This window comes from Macrobrachium rosenbergii, chromosome 8 (genome assembly GCF_040412425.1).
Source record: "Macrobrachium rosenbergii isolate ZJJX-2024 chromosome 8, ASM4041242v1, whole genome shotgun sequence".
NCBI classification, from domain to species: Eukaryota; Metazoa; Arthropoda; class Malacostraca; order Decapoda; family Palaemonidae; genus Macrobrachium; species Macrobrachium rosenbergii.
In genome coordinates, this window is record NC_089748.1 from 79,589,255 (window position 1) to 79,610,216 (window position 20,962).

At 46.9% G+C, this 20,962-nt stretch overlaps 1 protein-coding gene across 3 annotated transcripts in view; it reads right to left on the minus strand.

The window, feature by feature from the left end:
• The window catches only part of LOC136841002 (interferon alpha-inducible protein 27-like protein 2B), a 248,888-nt gene extending 228,517 nt beyond the window's left edge, over positions 1 to 20,371 (minus strand). Inside the window, exon 1 of one of the 3 annotated variants that reach the window (XM_067108021.1) lies at positions 20,205 to 20,371. The gene's annotated coding sequence lies outside the window, so the exon portion shown is untranslated. Of the gene's footprint in view, positions 1 to 19,480; positions 19,705 to 20,204 lie in introns of those variants that run through there. The other 2 variants (XM_067108028.1, XM_067108022.1) reach the window with 2 other exon arrangements.
• Between the last annotated feature and the right edge of the window lie 591 nt (positions 20,372 to 20,962).

Consider the following 20,962-nt stretch of genomic DNA (forward strand, 5'->3'; position numbering starts at 1 on the left):
GAAGCTCTGGCGGGGTCAGCGAGAGAGATTCCTGATGCAAAACGATCCTCTTCCATCCACCAGAGAAGGTCGTCCCGACAAGCCAGTCCCAAGGGATCAGGACAGAGTCGTAAAAAGTCCCAGCTCCTCCTGAGAGCCAGTTGGAGTGCCCTCATGCGAAGCTGAGCTCCAGGAACTAGATGAGCCAGAGAAGACAGATGGCCCAAGAGAACCCTCCAAAATGTAAAATTGCTCCCTTGAGGATGTGAAATTCTTCTGCTATTGAAAAGAACCTTTCTACCCTCAAGGAAGTCAATCAAAGCCCTCAAAATCGAGGACTCAACCTGATCCCCAGGTAAGTCATAGATTGAGAGGGTGTCAGATTGGACTTCTCGAGTGTTTATAACAATTCCGAGAGTCTGACACAGGTCTATTACCAGGTCCTTGCCTGGATCATTGCTTCCTTCTCGAAGAAGCCAGAACCAGCCAATCGTCCAGGTACCGGGTATCCTTACTCCGGCCTGGTGAAGAAAAGCAGATACAGGAGCCATTATCCTCGTGAACACCTGAGGTGCCGTTGTAAGACCAAAAACACAGGACTTTGAATTGCCAGCCCTGCCTCCAGCTACAAAGCGGGAGGAACTTTGCGTGACGATGGACGAATAGGAATCTGAAGGTAGGCGTCCTTTCAGATCTATGGAGACCATCCAGTCATCCCCTCGAATGGACTGAAGGACAGACTGGGTAGTCTCCATATGAAATTTGGCCTTTACAATAAAGGTGTTTTAGGATGGAGAGATCGATAATGGGTCTCCATCCTCCGGTCATCATGGGCACCACAAACATGCGGCTGTAATAGCCTGGAGACGGAGGCCCAGGCTCGATCGCACCCTTCTGCTGAAGAGCTCAGATCTCCTCCTCCAGCGCTATCCCTCTGATGGAAAGGGGGGAATTTTTAATCGAGGGTGATGGGGTCCCAGAGAGGAGGGGGAGGGGTGTGGAAAGGAATCGCATACCCACTCCTGAGGACTTCCACCACCCACGAGTCCACACCTTTGTCCTCCAAGATGTCCAGTGAAGGGACAGACAGCCGCCAATCTGAACCGGACAAGGAATGACTCTAGCTGCGAAAACCCCGCCTTTGGAGATCGCTTGGGGAGATTTCGCAGGAGGGCCTGGAAGACGCTGGAGAAGCCGCACGCAATTGACAAAATTAGATTTTCCGCCTCGATAAGAGCCCCTACCTCTACCGGAGCCAGAAGTAGATGATCCAACATTAACCCCAGAACCACCAGAAGAGGCCTTCGGAGGAACCTGGCTGAAGAAAAGAGGCAGTTTGACTGCCTTAGAAATAATAACTGGGCTGAAGTAGTGGAGTCATCTTTAACCTCACTAATGACTCTTTCTAAAGTCTCTTGCTCAAATAAATCCTGACCTGCTAAGGGAGGACAATAATTGGGTCTTTTGGAATTGTTGTACATGCGGAGGCAAATGAGATAAGATACCTTCCCTTCTCTTGACTTGAAGGAAGGTAGCGATAGAGGCAACAATATTGGAGGAATTAACTAGAGAAATGGAAAAAGACTGAATAGAGCCTCAAAGATCGAGGATCCGGAGGGACGAATCCAGATTCTTTAATGAAGTTAAGGAGAGTGGAGAGGAGCCAGAAAGAAAAAGAATTATTTTCCAGCTGGTGACGACCTAAAGATTCTAATCGAACATTCATCATACGAGATGCTCAGGACCTCTTCTGCGAAAACAGGGGCCGAAAGCCTACCTAAAGCTACGTTAGGTTTGGGAGAACCCGCAAGTTCAGGCGAATCTGGAGCTAAATATAATTTCTTCTTATGAGGAAGAGGACAAAGTGAAACCTTACCTTCCGATAGTGAGGATTGAAATCTATTTCTAACATCTTGGATAACCCCCGAAACTCTATCGTAAAGATTGACTCTATGCTCTGATTTACCCTCCTTAACCTTGGAGGAATAAATCTTCTCTAAAGCGCAACCTTTTGGAGGATTGGAAGGTTCGGAATGGATTCTGGATGGAAAGCCCAAATAAGCTTAAAAATAAATGGGGGGAATCAGAACCAGAATCCCCAATAGACGAAGCATCATCTCATTAGAAACAGACTGAAAATTAGAAAAATCAAACCCAACTGACTTCTGAGGAGGAGGAGGAAAGGACGAATCCTCACGAACACCCAGGAGCCTGAGAAGAATGTGAAGAACCCAGCAAAGACAAAGGGACAGAAGTAGAAGCAGAAGAAACTGCGAACTACTCTCGCCATGAGGATGAAGCTGCGAATGACAAGGAGCAGCTGAACTCTGCAAAAGGAAGCGGAAGAGTGAGACTGCAAAATATCTGAAGCAGGAACACCTTTGGGAAGACAGACAATGAACCCGACACCGAAAATCGCAGAGGTGGACTGACTCTGAACAATCTCAGACAAATCAAGCCTGCGAACAACCCAGCGCAGGGAGGCCTGCGACAAACCGGACACAGGTGGAACCTGCGAACTCCCAGAAGCAAGAATATCTTGCGACAACCTAATGACAGGGACGAACCTGCAAAACCACAGGTGCAGGAGAAACCTGCAGACGACCCAACACCTTGTGGAGGAAAAACACCATCACCATGACCCTGAGAAACTGACCCGTCAAGATTCGCATCTATACTGCACGGCAAACCTGAGATCGACATTTTTGAACTATGGCGCACGTCAGATCGCTGAGAATAAGCAAGTTGAGCTACGCTCAGGAATATTTAAACCCTAATTGCCTAGCTTTAACAAAATCAATACAATTAATAATATCAGGGGAAAAAGAAATCCCCCCTGCACCGGGACCAACTGGTTCCCCCATGCCGACATGACACTTCTCGGGGGTTAAGCAGGCGGATCATTAATTCCTTTATTAGAGGAATGGCAAACCGAGGCAGTTGGGAATGTCTGAAAAAGAAGGGTTAGTGGTACAAACATCATCATCATCCTCAGTCCCTAATCTTCTATCTAAAAGATTGCCTAATTCAATAAAAGACATCTGCATCGATTCAGCAATCTGATCCAAAAAAGATGCAGAAAATTGACTGACTGATTTATTAATAAGGTCAATTATATCAGATTTTGACAGGTGCTCACCGGAAGCATCTGCAACATTTACAACATCATTGCTATTACCCAGAGAAGCTTCGGTTAAGGGCTCCTCGATAACCCCTTGAATAGCAGCCGTCTTAGCTTTAGATTTTCGTTTTGCACTAGAGATTTCTGATGTTTGACATATCTGGCAAACTCATCAGATGACCATTGTTCTGTCGGCACATTTCTTACTCTCCGTACAATGCCCCCCTCTACAAGAATTACAAATAGAATGTCTATCATTAGACAGGCTACTCATCCGAGTCTTGCAATTTTTACAGCTGCGTCTGGAGTCACACTTGTCAAAGTCCTGTGACGCTAATCCTTCAGAATCCATATTGGGAATAAGAAGCAGGTGACAAAACAGGAATAAGGAAATCCTAAAGTTGAAAGTGAAGCGAAGCCAGAGAACCACTCTCGGCGCGAAAACAACTGATGATCAGCTGAGCGGGGGAGAGGGTGGCGCTGTTTACGGTCGTTACCAGAGGTGATAATTGGTGGTTTGAGAATTTTTTCTTTATGGGTTAGTGGTATTAAGGTGATAATGTTGTAAGTGTTGTTTTCTCGCGCGTGCGAACTAAGTGCTGTATGAAGTATCCAGGGAATGTATTTTGAAATATCTAGGCCAGTATGCCTCAATACAGCAGCTAACATGGATTGATACCCTTTAATGGCTGGGACTGAAAAAAAGTTGTAGTGTAAGAAAAGTAAGAATTTAATGATGTTGATGTTATTCACCGAGGTATGGGTGCAGGAAAGCCTCTAAGCGGAGCACAAAGCCCTATATAGTGCACATCATCTTTGATATAGTGCATAGTCAACTCCATTCTGGAGTTAAGGGTAGACTTTCTACATTCCTTTGAAAAATCCCTTGCTAGCAAGAGATGGTAGTCTCTCTCCAAGCGGTCAGCTGAAGCACGGGGAGGCTTTGGTGAGACCTCACACCTCCTGGCTATTTGAGTAGACTTTTCCTTGGTGGAAGAAGCCTTGGGCTGTATACTAACAGAAGCAGGGGGTCTGAGAACCATTCTCTGGGTGGTCACCAAATGGTCACTGAAGTTGTGCATGAATTCACTGCTATATGGAACTTTGCTAGTACTCTTTGCATCAGAGCAAAGGGGAGAGAACCATAGAGGTCTAGATAAGACCAATTTAAAAGGATTGCATCGACTGCCAATGCCTGAGGATCATGAACTGGAGAGGAGTACACTGGTGGGCGATTGTTGGACCTGGTGGCGAATAGGTCCATTGTAGGAGGGTCCCATAGCTGCCACAGGCCTTTGCACACTTATGGATGCAAAGTCCATTCAAAAGACAGAACCTGGTCCTTACTGCCCTTGAAAAACCATTTGCTCTAAGGAGTCTTTTGACAGTTTGAATCCTGTCAGAGCCAGTGAAGACAAACCTTGATGAAAGTGCCTGAAGTGGGGTTGTCTGAGAAGCATTTTCTTCTGAGGGAGAAGTCTTGGAAAATCTACCAGCAGATTCATTAGCTCTGGGAACCATTCCCACAAGGGCCAAAAGGGGGCTACCAGAATCACTGACACATTCTGGTGCAAGAGAAACTTGCCTAGTACATCCCTTAACATCCGGAATGGAGGAAAGGCATACAGGAACTTGTCGGACCAGTCGAGAAGCATGGCAACCATGGCCCATGCCTGTGGAGCCAGCACTGGAGAGCAGAAAAGAGGAAGTCGATGATTCCTCGACATCGCAAAGAGATCCAACATAGGCTTTCCCCATAGTTTCCATAGGTCTAGACCAGTGTTTCTCAAACATTTTTACCTGAGGGCGCACCTACGAAAAACCAAAACTTTTGGGGCATATCTTTGATTTTAATATGGAAAAATTAGTCATGAAATTTGAAAATAAGTCGTACCTGAAATAACCATTTATTTTTAAGATATTTTTCATTTAAGTATCTGAATGTGAAACGTGCTTGATGAGGTTTCGCAATTTTCTGAATTTTTGGCCTTACTGTATATGTGATAAACATACTCTCACCTCTTCATCAATGGATTTAGTATTTGATCTATTTTTACATTTAATGTTGGTAGAGAAAATCCTTGTTCACAGAGAGACGATGTGGACAACTGCAGCAAAACAGTCAAAGCTTTCCCAGCTACTGAAGGAGATTCTTTTTTGATTGAAATCCAGAACTGACCGATGGGCACCTCCTTCTGCTTGATCTTGAAGCCACGATCAGTAGATATGATAGCAAGCTCCTCCTCTTCTGCTAACGATAAGCCAGCGTTATCAGTTGAAATGTCAAAGGTAGGTCTGTGAATCCAATCGTATTGCTCGGTTCAGATTACCTTCCAGAACTGCTAAATGATCCCCTATTAAAGGAATTAAATTGTCTGAATGGCCTTCTTGAACCAAAGGAAACATTTCCAAACAGCCTAAACTAGCTTTTCTTTTCCAAACTGCTGGTTATTTCTGGAATGGTTGAATTTTGTCGGTAGATGAGAGAAGGCTTTCATTTCCACTTTGCATGGACACGTTCAGACTATTCAAGTGTTGAAACATTTCGGTCAGATATCTCATTTTCGAAGTCCAAGACTCACATTTCAGAAGTTAACAAAATTTACTATTATTTTCTTTCTCAAAAGACGCCAACAGTTCTTGACGAAGTTCAGAGTAATTTACCTCTTGATAGCCACGAACTTGTGTGTGCAAAAGTAAGTGTGTGTGCTGTGAATCCACGTTTTCACAAAGAAGCTCAAATATACGAGCTTTTACCATTTCAACAGCTAGGTCTTGATCAAAAACTTCTTCCAGTTTATTATCAAGTGTTTTTGCCATCAGGGGCCTCTATGAAACAAACACTGAGTTATAGTGTTGCTTTACAAACAATGCAAGACCTTCAATAGAACCAGTCATTAATGGAGCTCCATCAGTACAAACTCCGGCACACAACTTCCAGGATAAGTTCCATTTCTCAAAAGAATGATTTAAAATGAAGCATATCTTCACCTGTAATAGTGGTAAGCAGTTCTTTGCAACAAAGATACTGATTTACTCAAAGTTTCCCCATCAATATAAAGCGAATAAAGGCAAGCAACTGCGCTTTGTTGGCTATGTCAGTTGGTTCATCACTTGGAGTGCACAGTGTTAATCCTGAAGTTTATTACAGCAAACATTTTCTCCAATATTGTTAGAAAATGCGCCTCTGAACACTATCATTTGATAATGGAATTTTACTTATCTGTTTCTCTACACTGTCTCTGAAATAGTCTTCACTATCTTCTTACAAGCGGGCAAAATAATAGATTCAGCAAGAGTATGTGACTTCATTTTTACAGCTGTCATTTCCGATATTTCCTAAGAAGCAATTTGAGCTTTCTCAGATACCGTTGCTCTCCTTTTAAAAGCGTTGATAAAGTAATCTTTTGAAATAACTTAGGTACATCTTTTCCTTGAGGATTGCAGTGTGATGTTACTAAGAAGCATCGACTCGTTTGACATTTTGCATCCACAAACCAAACACAATGGCTGAGGCTGATTTTCATCTCCAGCCCACGTGAAGGAAGCCATACTTTGAAGAACTTCTGTCGCGTTTGCGAATGGGTCTGCTCTCATTTTCTTGGCTGGATGCTTCATGTTACTTGAAATAATTTCGTTATTAGAATCAAGTTCTTCACTGGCACGTTTCTTGTTTAAAAATCTGTTCATTGTATTTCAAATGTATAAAAAAAACAAGAATTATAATTCAGCGAGTGTCATGAACGAGAACTTTGAAAAGTGATGTAGCAGCACATGGGTGCCTACTCAGACTAACCACAATTGCACAAGACTTCACATTTATAAGGCAAAAAAGGTCATTGTCCCGAATTATGAACCCCCTTTGAACTGTCATTCACCATATGGTGAAGTAATTAACCTGGATTATATGTCACCAACCTGGAATACTGTATTTTGGTTTAGTACTAATTAATTCTATCATCTACTACCAACTGACCTCAGGGGAAATTTGATGTCAACTTTGTCCTTTTCATTTACCATACGGTGAAGTCACTGGCCTTTACCAACCAGTTGTCATTTGTGGCTAACATTTCAAAAGGAGATTAGCAGGAGGTGTAATTATAGACAATATCTATTTTCTTCGAGAGAGAGAGGTGAGTAATGACCGATTTAAATCCCCAAAGAAAGGAAAAGGATTATCCATTGCTTCTTGAAGATAAAGCCATTACGGAATTTACTTTCCAGTTCAAAATGTCAAGTGGCGAAGACTTGACTCAGACTTAGAAACCACATACTTGATGTCTCTAAAATATATGAAAATCAAAGTTTTAAAATATAAACATATTACATAAATTAAATCTTTTGCTATCTTGGGACGCACCTGGCTACCTTCCACGGCGCACCAGTTGAGAAACACTGGTCTAGACAGACCAATGGATCGAGAGTCCACACTGTGGGAATTACTTGGTTCTGTCAGCTTACCTGATCTGCCAACACATTCAGTTTTCCCTGGACAAACCTGGTCAACAACCTTGTACAATTCTGGTCCGCCCATAGGAGGAGGTCTCGCTGCCTCACAGAGGGAAAAGACTGAGTTCCTCCTTGTTTGCTTATGAATGCCAGGGCTGTCATTTTGAACGAGTGGACCGCTACCATCCTTCCACATATCACTGACGAAAAGGCCATGAGACCCAAGTGGATTGTCCTTAACTCTTTGACGTTTATGTGCCAACCCATCTGATCTCTCGACCACGTTCCAGAGATCTCCTTGTTCCCTAGAAGGGCTCCCCAACCTAGGTCTGATGTGTCAGCATAAAAGTTCAGGTCTGGGCTCTGTGGAAACAGAGGCTTTCCTTCCAGCAACCTGTCTCTCGAATTCCACCAAAGCAGGTGCCTCTTGATCTCTTGTGTTACCGGAAACGTGAAGGAGTCTGGGAATCTTTTCCTGTTCCATTTTTCCCTTAAGAAAAACTGGAACACCCTCATATGCAGTCTCCCTAAGGAGACGAACTGTTCCATGGAAGCTAACGTCCCTAGGAGGCCATCCAGTTGTTTGCCGAACAAGTCTGGAGGCAAAGCATTTCATCTATCTTCTGTAGGAACAACTCTACTCTTTCTGGAGTGGGAAAAGCCAGAAAAATATGAGAACTGCGAGAGTCATTCCCAAATAAACTATCTCCTGTGAAAGCGTCATCTAAGACTTCTGATGATTTATTATCAAGCCCAGGCCTTGGGTAAGAAGTAATGTTTTCTGAAGGTCCTCCGTACATTGTGCCTTCGACGTGGAGTGAAGAATCCAATCGTCCAAATAAAACACTATGTTGATGCCCACCGGGTGGGGCCAACCTGCCAGGGGAGCAAGAACACAAGTGACTACTTGAGGGGCTGTTGATAGCCCGAAGCATAGGGCCCAAAACTGGAACATCTGGTCCTGAAACACAAATCTCAGATATTTCTGAGAGTCTGGGTGCAATGTTATGTGGAAGTAAGCATCTTGTAGGTCTATCGAGACCATCCAGTCTCCTTGCCAAATGGATGAAATGATCGAACGGATTGTCTCCATTCAGAATTTTGTCTTCTGAATAAAGACATTTAAAGCGCTCACATCCAGAACTGGCCTCCATCCTTTTGAGGCCTTCATGACCGAGTTTACGTTTGGAACTACCTCTATCACCTTTTTTTCGAGGAGAGATGCTACTTGTCTTGCAAGGGCCAAAAATCTCCTTGAACTCTTGGAGTAGGTAATTAAAGCGGTCGGCGTCTTGACTAAGGGAGGTCTTTCTAGGAAGGGGATAGCGTAGCCGTCCCTTAAAACTTCCACAGTCCACTGCTTTGTCCCTCTCTTGCTCCATTTCTCCCAAAATTGAAAGAGCCTGGCGCCTACTGGAGCAAGGACACTCAATTCACTTTTTTGAGGAAGGTTCAGAGGTGGACTTCTTAATAGTACGAGACTGGAATCGCAAGTTCGTTCTTGCTCTTGAGGAGGATCTCTGCCTACTACCATGAAAGGGAACAGGTTGTGGAGGAGATGAAGACTAAAACCCCCCGAAGGAGTTTCCTTAGGGTGTCTTGATGACTTTGCTAGAAGATCGTGTGTAGATTTCCTCTGTGAGGCAGAAGAAATTTCACTGACTGACAGAGGGAACAATCTCGACAGAGGAGGGGGAAAAAAAAAAAAGTGCCAACCTCTGAATCAAAGTTACTCCTTTAGAGGCGTATGAACACCATAACTCCCTCTTCTTTAACACTCCCATGGCAAATAGTGAAGTTAACTCCTGTGGTCCGTCCCTTATCCCTTTATCCAAACATGAAAGGACTCTAAAGATATCTGAAGAAAGTTCAGTAGGCAAGGAGTCGTATTCCTGTACTTTGTGTGAGGGCGCCTACCAACCACTCCAAAAATCTCACAATCTCGAATACTTTGAAGAGATTCTTCATCATGTGATCCATCTCCGCTGAAGAGAACATAACTTTGGCTGTAGGAAAAGCTGACCTACGGACCGAATCAATGAGGCCCGAGAAGTCCCCTTGGGAGGAATTTATTTCTGGTGATAGGAATTCATTTCTCGCTATAATGTGGTTTGAATTCCACAATAAGCTGTAGGTCCCGTTGCTAAGTAACCGATTGGTTCTTAACCACGTAAAATAAGTCTAATCCTTTGGGCCAGCCCTAGGAGAGCTGTTAATCAGCTCATTGGTCTGGTAAAACTAAGGTATACTTGGGAGGAGGCAGCTACCCCGAAGGAAGGAGCTTCTCTGGTAGCGTAATATGTATATCTTCTCTTCAGAAGACAAGGAGGGGGGTCACTAAAATTGTATTTTCCTTGTTCCCTCTTATCCAAGAACCAGATCGTGACCCCATTAAGTGCTTTCCTGGCCAAAGTCAATAGTACCATACTAGACAGCCTTGAAGGTTCAACAGTGACATTACTCATTCGAAAAATGGAGCAGGAGAGGGGGGACAGCCGGAGAGAAAAAAGAAGGGAAACTTCGAAGCAGAAAATTAAGCACAGATGCATAAGCTGAAGGAGGGGAGTCTGCTTCCTCATCCTTGTCACCTTCCTCATCCGTTGCAGATACTGGGGAAAAAGGCAAGTCCTTAGAAGAAGAAGGGTTCGTAGGTTTCTTCAAAATACCCAGAATATCATCTAAGCATCGCTGTATAGGCGCAAGCAATGGATCCACATCTGAAGTCGTAGCCGCTCGTTGCAAGGGGGATGGCACCACAAACTCCGGCCTGAAAGTCAAATGTCGCGAAGAATGTCCAAACAAATCTGTACAAGCAGGGGCAGCTGGGCGCTTAGCAATTACTAGATGCTCAGGAGCAACTGGGCACTCTGAAACCACTTGCGGTTCGGGTGCTACTGGTTTCTCAGGAGCAACTGGGCGCTCCAAAACAGTTTGTGGTTCGGTCGCAACTGGGTGCCTGTCACTTGATGAGAACTCAGGGGCAGGGAGCAAGGGAACGCTTGAAAAGTGACTGCACTACTGGAAGACTCTGCGCGCTTTAGTGCCACTAAGTGCTCGTCGACTACTGGCCGATCAGGAGCCAAAGGAGGTTTGTCCGTTGGAATGTGCAGTGACGTAAAAGAACACTTACTCTTGGATATGGTCCTCGGCACCAACACTTGCCTTTCTCCCTCTACATGCGCTTGAGAGAACTTTTCTGGACTATCCCAGAAACTACAGGAAGGAACAGCCTCCCTGACTCTCTTCACTGGCACCTGAGGGGTGTGAAGCACATCAACTGCAGACCTTTTCACCGGTATTTATTCATCACTGCTATGCCACTTGCACCTCTGTTCGGGGCTGGAAACATCCGAACTAGAGGGAAGGTTGTGTACACCAAGGAGGACACCTTCCCATTATCTGACGTAACCTGGGAACTGGTGCCAGGCACGACTGTAGGGGCCAACTACCGGGGGGCAGACCCCACCAACCTCCCTTGGGCTTCAGGTATAGCTTCTCTCTGGTGCAGGGGAGTATGCCAGTGACCTTTGCCTGGGAGAATCAGTGGGCCGAACAGCCAGCTCCTCCACCAACACTGCACTTTCACTTGTTTCTTTCTTATTTTTCATAAAGGAACGGCCAGGTGCACTAATCTGAGCCACAGTATTCACCAACATATCAAATTTATGTTCAAGGATGGCAATGGCATTGGGTTCAGGAGTAGGGGAGCTGGGTAAAGGAACAGGTGGAATAGAAGCAGGACTAGTAAAATGAGACAAAGCTAAAAGAGGCAGAATTGGTAAATCAACAGAAGATTTAGCTGAATCCTGACTAGCTAAACTTTTATCATTCCTAGCTACTTTCTATCTTTCTCCAACTTCGTCAAGTGAGAATTCAATGTCTTCCATTTTTTAAGGTCCCAGTCACCACATTCAGCACAAGACAACCCAACTGAACATACTTGACCCCTGCAAGACGTCCACTTAGTATGGGAATCATACTTCACTGATGTAATTCTCGAAGGCTGCAATAACGAATACTTCTTGAACTTGCGTCGGGCATCGTCTGAGATACATGTTGAACAGTCAGCAAAAGCCCAATTAAATATTAGCCACAATCAGGTTATCAAAAGAAAGCCTAAATATGTAAGTTACCGAGAGGCTACCAAAAGCAAAATACTTCACCAAATAGTCAAAAACCATATACAGTAAAGTCCGAGAATTTCAAATCCAGCTGCTGCTCATAACTATCATCGTAAACCGGCAGAAACATATTGAAGCCCTCTGGTCAGTTGTTCCTTCTTTTCCAGAAAGTGGGCAGGGTCAGTTACCTACACTGTAACGTAAACAAAAGACTCGCTACCTCAAATTTCAAATTTTAGCTGCTGGTTAATAGAAACTGTTAGCTATGTAATTACTTGGTAAGTTACCTGCAATATATAAAAAGATTTTAGCAAGCTATTTCAAAAAGTAAAGGTAGAACTATAGAACAGCTCTGCAGGGGGTATTACCTTGGAAATTTACTTTACTATAGTATTTTGGTTGGTTATCAAGAATTTACTGTTATTTTTTGGCTGCCAATAATAATCAACCTGTAATTACCCTCATAACTGATATGTTATTGTATGCTGGCCATCCTGGAATGCTATCGTGCTTGCGCAGTGTTAAGGTGAACCTTTTGGTAAAAAGTGGAGTTTCCTTCACGGGGGTGGGGGGGCGGGTTTGTGTCTGGCAGGTGGAGCTCCCCAGCTAAATAACACTGCCTGTTAGCTGAAGTTAGGTTAGGGTACGTTGGGTTAGTATCGTTCCTTTTATAATAAGTTTCCTTAGCCAATCCCTTCTTGAACATATGGCTCCCAAATGACTTGCACGTGTAGAACCATTCCATAACAACAACATGACAGTCCGATATTTCTCCCAGCAATTTCCCCAACCTAAAACCCAGCGTTCCCAAGGGGTTGCTATGTTGGATAGAAATATGAAGCTAATAATAATAATTGACCAACAATAAAAACCATCACCTCCTTCATCAGCAACACTAAGTATAGGTAGTCCGTGCGATGTTCTATAGTTCTAAGTATCAACACCGCACGGACTGTATGGAACGGTTCTGCATATACAAAAGTCATTACGGAGCCATATGTTCAAGAAAGGATCAGCTAAGGAAAGCTGTAAAGTCACCACATCGACGTCAGCGGAGTGCTTCGGGTTACATATTAATTGTCTCCGCTGAGCAAGTTTTCTTTGGTGACTTCCCGCTTTCTTCACACTCAATTCGCCACGCCTAACATGCCAGGTCACGCATTTTCTACCATTTCAACTTTATATGTATTTGTCCAACTGTCATAAATCATGTATCGTATGTTTCTTTATTCGCAGGCATCAAGACTGTATCCATATTGAAGCTCTATACATTTTTGTATTGTAAATTTTACTTGTTCACGAATATTATTGTTAATTGTTTTGACCTCAGGTAACGCCAATGTCATTGTCTTCCGCGGGTTCGGCGCCGGTCGGCCGCTATAAAACTGCCTGAATCTGTAATAAACCAGCAGTAACTTTACCTGCTCGTTTCTTTTGCACCTCTTACAGTGGTGACCCCCGAGTATCCCGAGCCATTAGCGGACCGACATGGCGACTCAGTCTTGGCTCCAGGAACCCTCCAACGCCCTAGCGGCCTAAACGCCGCGCTGTAACCAGCGCTTGAGCGTGCTGACTCGTCGGCAAACCCCACCAGCGCCACTAGCGACCCACACGGCGCACGAAAGCGTTCTGACGCCGAGTACCCAACTCCAGTAAGAGGGCAAAGGAGCCAGCATGGATGCGGTATCCTCCTTCAGTGCACTTAACCGCCGGACTTCGCGGACTCAGAGGTCTACTTTCCTCCCATCTCACCCCGTGCCCGTCCCCGCACCGAGGACCTCCCGCACCTCCACACCCACACCAGCGCCCTGAACACTCCATGGTCTGGCAACACAGTCGCGGGCCGCCCTCACCATAAAGTTGCCACCTTTCATACAGGGGAACCCAACGATGTGGCTGCGCAGGGTCGAGCCACTTCAGGGCGGCGCACCTGACGGACGAAATCCTGCAGGCCGACACGGTGCTTAACGCCTCCCAGAGGACGATACAGAAAAACTCGTCTCACGGGAGACACAAACCCTCACATACAACGTCGCGAAGAAGATCCTCCTAAACGCGCTCCCTACCTATCGCCAAGCCGGGCCGCCCGTGCTATTGACCTCGCCACAACCCACGGCACAACCTCAACACAAGAGACGCATGGAGCATGGTCGGGACCTTCTGTCACTGCCAGATTTCGACGGCACGAAAAGCGACAGGAAATAAGCCTGTCGCGGAGATCTACTCGCCAGCTCCTCCCGGAGGTCTGCACCCAGATTCCTCACCCCTACACCATGCCTCTCAACGACCTCATCGAAACGGCGCAGCACCTCACGGACTGCGCGCAGGCCACACAGCGGGCTAAAAGCGCCCACACAGTCGGTCAGCTCCGTCCAGCCAGAAGAAGAAGTGGAGCAGGGCGCCAACGCCGCCAGGAGACGCCCACCGACCCACAACAAAAATGGAGTTCCCCGGCCTCTGTCGCTACCACAAGTGGTTCGGCAAGGACGCCCGAAACTGCCTGCCGCCTGCTCGCTCGCCGCTCAAAAACAGGTGGCGGCGGCCAGCAGGACAAACCGCCATGGCAACCGAAAACCCAGGGGCCCAGAACCAGTAGGCTTCTATATCCGCGACACCGTCTCCGGCAGGATGATGCTGGTCGACACAGGGGCCTTCAGATCGATCTTCCCGGCATCCAGGGAGAACCGCAGCCAGAAACCAGACCCAACCACCTTCCTGACGGCCGCCAATGGATCCCCCATCCTCTCCTACGGCACCAGGCCCCTGTCGATCTCCATCCTTGGCCAAAATTACTCTGGGACTTCATCGTCAGTGGACGAGGAACCCCGCCCTGGGGCTGACTTCCTGGCGCACTGGCCTGTTAGTCGATGTGAGGCGTAAGCGCCTCCTTGATACTGACTCCAGTCTCCCATTAACAGCGGGACCCAAGGCACCCACCATCAGCTCCATCGTCCCACCAGTATGCACACCTGCTGACGGAGTTCCCCAGTTTTCAAGCCAGAACTTGACAAGTCCCCGGGCCCCAGCCAAACATGGCATATACCATCACATAACAACTAAAGGCCCCCCAACACATGCGAAGTTCCGTAGGCTTCCCCCACAGCACCTGCAGTAGGCGAAGAAGGCATTCGCACAGATGGAGCGGATGGGAATCTGCAGAAAGGCCTCCAGCCCGTGGGCCTCCCCCCTCCACATGGTGCAAAAACCGGACAGCTCCTGGAGACCTTGCGGCGACTACAGACGTCTCAACATTGCAACAGAGCCCGACCACTACCCTTTGCCCAACATGCAGGACCTCACGGCCTCCTTCACGGAGCCAAGGTATTCACTAAACTGGACCTTCTTAAATCATACTTTCAGGTACCTGTCGCACCAGAGGATATACCAAAGACCGCCATCATCACGCCATTCGGGTCCTACGTGTTCGCCTTCTCCACCTTCGGATTGAGGAACGCCGGGGCGACCTTCCAGGACAGCATCCTCGGGGACCTGAAATTCTGCGTCTGCTACGTTGATGACATCCTCATATTTTCCAGGTCTCTCAGTAAACACCAAAGGCACATCAGGGCAGTCCTGCGGCGCCTCCAAGAGAACGCCCTTGTCGTCCGTTTTGACAAGTGCACCTTTGGCGTCCAGAAAGCAGACTTCCTGGGCCACGAGGTATCCCCGGCAAGCGTCCGCCCACTCACGTCAAAGGTAGCAGCCGTAACCAGGTTCCCAACCCCTACCTCCGTCAAGGCCGTCCAGGAGTTCCTCGGGATGGTGAACTTCTACAGGCGGTTCATCCCCGGGATCGCACACACCACGGCCCCCCTGACGGAAGTTCTCAAAGGCCAACCAAAGTCCCTGTCTTGGGGACCCAGCCAGCAGCAGGCCTTCTCCCTGACGAAGGCCGCCCTTGCCGAGGCAACCGCCTTGGCACACCAGGATCCCAAGGCCCCTCTCCAGCTGACGACAGATGCCAGTAACGTCGCCTGTGGTGCTGTCCTGGAGCAGGTCATCAACGGCGCCCCCCAACCCATCGCCTTCTTCAGCAAGAAATTCAATCCCGAAGAGACCGCTACAGCACCTTCGACAGGGAACTCTGCGCCGATGTATCGCTCAGTCCGCACTTGAAGTTCCTCCTGGAGGACGCCTTCACAATCTTCACGGACCACCAGCCATTGGTTCACGCCTTCATGAAGCAGGGGACGATGGTCTTCCAGGCAGCAGCGCCACCTCTCAGCCATAGCCGAATTCACCTGCTCCGTGAGGTACCTCCCTGGCAGAAAAAACCCTGTAGCAGACGCCCTCTCCAGAGTCGAGTTGAATGCAGTGCAGCTCGGAGTAAACTACCAAGACCTCGCCAGAGAACAGGCCACTGACCCAGAAACCCCAGCCTACCGCACCGCCATCACGTCCCTTAAGTGGCGGGACGTGACCCTCGCCCCGGAGGCCCAAGTCTCCTGTGTGACATCAGTATGGGCCAGCCGCCCTTGGTTCCAGCCTCACGTTGCCGCCAGATATTTGACATAATTCACGGCCTCACATCCCTCTGGCAGAACTACGGCCAAACTGCTCTCAAAAAGTTCGTCTGGCACGGGCGAAGAAGGGCGCCACGTCCTGGGCGAAACAGTGCCTGCAGTGCCAGACCAGCAAGGTGGGGCGTCACACGCAGTCCAGGGTAGGCGAGTTCCGCAGCCAGAGCGCCGCTTCGGCCACATTCACGTTGGCGTCGTCGGGCCCCTTCCCCATCAGGCTGGTCCAGATACCTCCTGACGGTGGTAGACCGTTCGACAAGGTGGCCCGGCCACACCTATGCAAGAAGCCAGCGCCAGCGCATGTGCCGAGGCCCTGCTTTCCAGTTGGTTAGCCGCTCGGCGTCCCGGACCATCACAACCGACAGGGGCCCCGCCTTCCTGTCCGGGAATTATGGTCCGCCCTGGCTCAGCTACTGGGGACCACGCATCACACCACCACGGCGTACAACCTGGCGTAGCGGCCTGGTCGAACAGTTCCACAGGTCCCAAAGCGTCCCTCATGGCCGCTGCACCGCCGAGACTGGAAACATCAGCTGCCGTGGGTCCTCCTCGGTTTAAGAACCGCCCCCAGAGCCGACGGCACCCCGTCCGCAGCCGAAAAAACCTTCGGGGAGCCCCTTGTGGTACCGGGCGAGCTAGTGACAGAAGATCGCCACACCCCATCACTGCAGATTCTCCGCGACGTGGCCGGCAAGTTTGCCCCTTGCAAGCGCACATACACCGGCAGGTCGGCCACCTTCACACCGCCAGAGCTGTCATCCGCCACCCACGTCTTCGTCAGAGTCAACGCCGTCCGCCCGCCACTGACCAGGCCCTACAGGGGCCCCTTCCGCGTGCTGGAGCAGAACAGCAAGGCGTTCCTGCTGGCACTCCCTGGGAGGAACGACTGGGTTTCAATAGACCGCTTAAAGCCCGCCTTCCTGCAGGAGAGCACCGGCGTCACCGCAGCACCCTCCCTGCCCAGCTGCCCTTCGCCACACCCAGGCCCCCACAAACGGCGGGCGCGCCGCCGTCCCAGGAAGGGCCCGCCCGCACCAGCAACCCAGCACCCCCACACGCGGGTGGCCCCTCCGTTGTCTTCGAGAAGCTGTGGTACCCTTCAGCGCCACAGCAGATACACAGATTAGTCAGACGTGTCCCACGTTTTGGGGGGGGGTATTTGTAAAGTCACCACATCGACGTCAGCGGAGTGCTTCAAAGGCGTCATTAATTAAGTCTCCGCTGAGCAAGTTTTCTTTGGTGACTTCCCGCTTTCTTCACACTCAATTCGTCACGCCTAACATGCCAGGTCACGCATTTTCTACCATTTCAACTTTATATGTATTTGTCCAACTGTCATAAATCATGTATCGTATGTTTCTTTATTCGCAGGCATCAAGACTGTACCCATATTGAAGCTCTATAAGTTTCTGTATTGTAAATTGTACTTGTTCGCCGAATATTATTGTTAATTGTTTTTTCCCTCAGGTCACGCTCAATGTCATTGTCTTCCGCGGTTCGGCGCCAGTCGGCCGCTATATAAACTGCCTGAATCTGTAATAAACCAGCAGTAACTTTTACCTGCTCGTTTCTTTTGCAAAGCTATTATAAAAGGAACCTTATTAAACTAATGTACCCTAACATAACCTAACCTAGCAAGCCGTGCTACATAACCGGGGGGGTAAAGTTAACTTGTATTTACCAAAGTTCCCATTTACCATTGCACATGCGTGACAGCATTCCAGGATGGCCGGCATACAAAAACATTCAGTTCTGAGGTTAATTACGGTTAATGTTCGTTTCCGGTTAGAACAGCCTTACTCGATTTTTTATTATACCTTTCGAATCTGCATTGAAAAATAAAAAAAATATCCCAAATACATAATTCTTGCAAACTAATATTTATCACAATAAAAGATAAAATTTATGTAAATAATTGACGATTTTTTCTAAGTTTCAATTTCACCTTACCTATGACTTCTTGAGCTCCCATATGTGCATTTGTACGTATGCAGCAGCCAGCCATGCATGCGCATGCCCCTGAATTTCACCCACTTAACTATCATTAAGTCACACCGTTTTGATGTGATTGGCGAACGTCATTTGCGTGGGCAGGTAATTCTAAGCCGGCTGTCCGCGGTGAGTTAAACTATGACAATTGACATTTTTCTATGTTATTTTACTCTCTTTACAAGAATTTAAAGTAACACTTTGTTGGCCGGCTGTAACTGAACTGTAATTGACCTTTTGAAGACTACACGACTTGAATTACCCAACGCGGGGTAGGTCTAGGCCGGCATCCCGCGGCGAGCCACCACCCCCCTCCATAGCTCATACGGCAAAATTGTAACCAGTAAACGGTATTATTTTAGAAAGAGGAACCAGCCCAAAATGACATGAAAATATGTTTTTCTAGGTGATTTTGATGTGTTTTGCACGAATATCACCTTCATTTTCCTAGGAAATTAACGGTTTTAGACTTTACTCGGAGCACCTACAGTTTCCCGGGCCCACTTGACCGCCAACCGAAATTGGCGGAAGAACACGGCCTTACTGTAACCCCTGTGGCTAGCGCGTGCAGCGCAACATTACCTCTTGCCAGAAAATGTCGTGCTTGCCAAGAATCTTTAAATATGGGATAAGGCGCGGCGCCGCCCGCCACGGCCTTACTGACAGCACACATAAACAGGACGACATATTGGTTTTGTGTTCTTCCGCCGATTTCGGTCGGGCGTCGAGTGGGCCCGGAAACTGTAGGTGCTCCGAGTAAAGTCTAAAACCGTTAATTTCGAGGAAAATGAAGGTGATATTCATTGCAAAACACATCAAAATCACCTAGAAAAACATATTTTCATGTCATTTTGGGCTGGTTCCTCTTTCTAAAAATTTACCCAGTAAACACCCCTACAGTACGTTAGGTTGGTATTTTTAGGGGTGTTTACTGGTTACAATTTTGATGCTGGCTTAGATCTACCCTGTCGGTAGTGTAGTCTTCAAAGGTCGATTACAGTTTAGTTACAGCCGGCCGACAAAATATGACTTTAAATTCGTACAAAGCAAGTAAAATAACATATGAAATTGTCAATTGCCATAGTCTAGCTCACTGCGGACAGCCAGCTTAGAATTACCACGTAATGTACACGATATGAAATTGTAACCCACAGTTTTGAAAAGTTCATCAAATTACAACTTAAAAGGTAAAACAATAACCCCTCACCCCTCCATAGCTACCATGGCAAAATTGTAACCAGTGAGCAACCCTCGGTTACGACAGTGGTGTTATTTTTTATTGGCAACTTGTAAAATTTTACCTGCTATTGGATGTTCTGCAAGTGTGGTAAGCCTGTTAGCCTACTTTGATCTGTGCATGGCAAACATTTTTTCGATGCTTTCTTGGCATTTTCAATAATTCCATTCTAGATTTCAGCCACAATTCATTCGTTTTCTTTTCTTTTCTTAGAGTACTTGAGATGTGAGAGGTTTGGACCATTGACAACGAATGACTCCCGGGGTAGTTTACAGTTTCGGTTGCCAGGCCGCGTAACACCTTCTACCCGCACTACAATAACTCTGCCAAGGTAAGTAGTTCCGCGACCCAAAGCTTTCTGGGGGGTCCAGGGGGGGGGGGCGAAGCCCCCGGCCAGGTTAGGGCACTCCGCCCTATGTTAGGTTAGGTTGGTTACAGCTGGTTAGGTCAGGACCTGGCACTACAGGAACAGTTTGTCTTGTTTGTATTCGTCCCCCAGTTTCCTAGTCGGAACGGAACCTACACCACAGCCTTGGCCACCTAAACTGTAGGCGCTCCGAAAACAGCAAGAAAACAATCGAAAAAATATGTTTGTCATGTGGAATTGGAGTTCGGTCCGGAAACGAACTTTTACCTTAATTACGGTCGACCGACAAACAAAAACGGTAAATTCTGATATGCAACAAAATACTACAGAAAAAGTAAATTTCCAAGGTAATACCCGATGGGGGAGCTCTTAGTTCTACCACATAATGGATTAGGCTAGCCTGAGAGTAAAAGTAGCTTACTTAACGATTCCTTTTTGTATTTCTTACGTTTGACACAAACACCTGTTTCAAAGTCTAGCGCCATGTATCCTCAGACATTTTTACCTTCGCCTTGAACTTTCAAAGGCAATGCCTTATAATCGAAATCAAGAACCGTTGAAGAACGTTCACCATTCGGTGTTATACTGACAGCAGACTGTCACGGAATCTCGATTGCCATTGGTTCCCGACTTCCAGTATTTCCTTAAGTCCCTTTCCTAAATTCCTATATTAATTTTTGTTTTTTAACAAACATAATTTTCCATATTATGAATAAATTTATAAACTGAAAACAAAAGGTTAAATTAATGTTCACTTTGTGTATCTTTCGATATATAGGCCTAAAGTATGTTCTTGCCCGTACTGTACACGTGAGACAAAGATGGGGATGTGTTTAGGCAGGACCCACTTAATTGAGGTTAAACATTGGGGGTTAAACGGCTTAATGGGTCATATTACGAAATTAAGATCATGTCGGTTAACGCGTTCTTTACTTTTAGATATATTTCAGAAATTAAAGGAGAAAAAAAATATATTCTTACAACTAACAGGAACACCGAATTATTGTTAACACTCGTAGGGAATAGAATGGAATGAATAAAATGTACGCCAAAGTCCAAGCGCTGGGACCTATGAGGTCATTCGGAGCTGGAAGGTAAATTTTTAAAACGATTTTAAAAGGTGTAACAGGAGGAAAACCTAAGAGTCACACTACAGGGTATTTCACAATAGCCTAATCT